The sequence below is a fragment of the Pseudoliparis swirei genome, chromosome 21 (assembly GCF_029220125.1).
Source record: "Pseudoliparis swirei isolate HS2019 ecotype Mariana Trench chromosome 21, NWPU_hadal_v1, whole genome shotgun sequence".
Classification (NCBI taxonomy): Eukaryota; Metazoa; Chordata; class Actinopteri; order Perciformes; family Liparidae; genus Pseudoliparis; species Pseudoliparis swirei.
This window is the reverse complement of record NC_079408.1, coordinates 18,808,418-18,810,801: the sequence shown is the minus strand read 5'-3', so window position 1 is coordinate 18,810,801 and position 2,384 is coordinate 18,808,418. Positions and strand designations below refer to the sequence as shown.

At 47.0% G+C, this 2,384-nt stretch overlaps 1 long non-coding RNA gene across 1 annotated transcript; it reads right to left on the bottom strand.

Annotated features, from left to right (window-relative positions):
* Nucleotides 1-514: 514 nt before the first annotated feature.
* On the bottom strand, nucleotides 515-1,269 carry LOC130211759 (uncharacterized). The gene is made up of 3 exons (XR_008835149.1): nucleotides 995-1,269; nucleotides 729-907; nucleotides 515-613 (listed from the first exon to the last, which is right to left on the bottom strand). It is a non-coding gene; the product is annotated as an uncharacterized LOC130211759 (long non-coding RNA).
* Nucleotides 1,270-2,384: the final 1,115 nt, after the last annotated feature.

Sequence of the window (2,384 nt, the reverse complement as noted above, 5' to 3'; positions counted from 1 at the left end):
TGGACCATGCTAAACCGTGAGGTGCGGGTCAGACATGAAGTCGGTCTGTCACGTGGTACACTTCTTAACCTCTCCGTGAAACAGGCTCGCTGACTGGCCAACGGGAGTCAAGAACAGAAACGCTCTTACCTGATTAATTTGTGCACGAACTGGCGGCTGCTGCTCCTGGTGACTCAGCTCCATTGGGAGGTCTGGAGACGGCAGCAATGACTCGTCTTTTGGAGAGTGGGGGGGGGGGCAATAGCACAACATTAAAAGCGGATCATTTAGCTCGCCACAGAGAACAGATGATGTCATGAATGATGTTGAGGGCGATGGCCTCCGAGTCTTCCCTGCAGGTAAAACGTGTTGTGGTGACGCTGCGTGTGAAGAAGACTCCACCTTGAGACGAGGAGGCGAGCGTCTCCAGGTCAACTCTCGGTGTGGAGCGCTCGGCTGTCGGAGCAGCCGTGTCCTTTCGGGCCTTCCGCGTCCTGGGAGCGCCGGGTGGACTGCAGGTCTGCGCCGGCTCCTTAACCCGCCGTTTACCAACTGCTCTCGGCCGGGAAGCATCGGCCCCCCGACGGCTGCTTTGACTTCTGATTGGAGAGCACGGAGAATCCACCTCTGACGTCTACAACAGAACACGTGTCACGAGAGTTTGAGAATATCCCTGAGATGAAGTGTAGGAAGTAAAAACGAGCCGGCTCAAGATGCGTAAACAGAATGAATCAAATGTGATCAAACACCTTTAGCTGAGTGACGAGTTCCGTGTCCCGGAGCTCCACCTGTTCTGCTCCGGTAGGGGACGGTGATGTGCTGCAGGGCACGGGATCTGCATTTCCAGTGGCTTGAGATGAAAGGGTGTCTGAGGCGACCGTCTCTCCTGGTGTCTTTGGAGACTTCCCTCTTCTAGTTTTCCGAATACCTAAACATGTCATTCACAGATTTAGCGGACACTCAGTGATTATTATTTATAATCATATAATTGTTGTGAATGTTCACGTTGCATTACCTTTCATCGTTGCTTTGGTTCTCCCCGTGGGTTCATGGATCAGGTGATGGTGTCTCAGGAGGACATATCACTGGGCAGGCGTCCTTCACCCGCAGGACTCGAGTCTCCAGGGCTGAAGAAGAAACAAGTGTTCAACCAACAAGCGACGCAGCCTGACCGACAGTGTGTCTGACTTCTGCTTTTGGATCAACCATGTTGGCATTGAGATGAACGCCCTGTGCATTCCGTATTCACGAACGCGTGCGATAACGAAAGCTACGCGGGCAAGAACAAGTTAAAAAGCTCGTCGCCGCGGAAACGATCCATCCAAACGGACTAGTTTATCTGAGATAAGACCACCGCTCTCCACAGAGCTCCTCCCCCTCGGCGTTAAACGACTGCAGGAAAACAAGCTCTCCCTCTGAGTTCTCATCGACGAGCTGGCGGTAAACCCAAATACACCAAATACATCGCAAATAGCACGACACGGACCTGTTGCCCCGGGAACCAGTTACTGCGGTCAGGCCAGCCGCCACTTCGAAAAACAGTCAAGCCAGCCCGCCCGATATGGAGGACTCAAAATGACTTAAGTATAAATAAATAAATGCATGAATAAATACAAGAATAAATGAATAAATGCTTAAATAAATGTATAAATAAATAAATAAATACAAGAATAAATGTATAAATACAGAAATAAATACAGCAATTAATATATATAAGTTATAACTCAACAGGACATCATTAAATAAATGTATTTCTACATTTCTGTATTTCTTCATTTATTTATATCTCTATTTATGTGTCCACACGTATTTCTTCATTTATTTATGTGTGACATTTACGTGTCCGTATATTCAAATGAGTCCGAACCTCATTGTTGAACAGGATTGGTCAAGTCAGGAGCAAGACAGAAGCAATCGATCCCTAGCACTTGGATCTGTAGACGAACAGCGTTATTATGCATTCTTGTCTGTACATTCTAAATACTACTGTTGTTGAGTCACGGAATGTAATTTAAGGATGTTTTCAGCCGAGAAGTTAGTTGTTTAAGCATCAAATCTGTGGTCGGTTTATCGAGATTCAGTCTAATAAGGATATGCGGAGATTTGAGGTCCTGCCCAGTGAGGGCGCGCCAGCTGTGTGGCCGCCGAGAAAAGCCTGATCACGGCAGGACATTTTGAAAAACTCCGCTGGCTCTGGCGTCTCCGTAGCGGCTAAACATGAGATATAATTAGGTTTTGAGGATCTAAAGAGCACAACGAGTTTATTATTTACTAAAAGATAACGTTACGTCAATTTGACTGAGGGTTAAGATTCATAACTTCATATTGTGACCCTGGGTCAGGAAAGCTACGAGACGTTGTATATTTATTATCGCTTATTTGTAGCCAAACAACAGTGAACACCG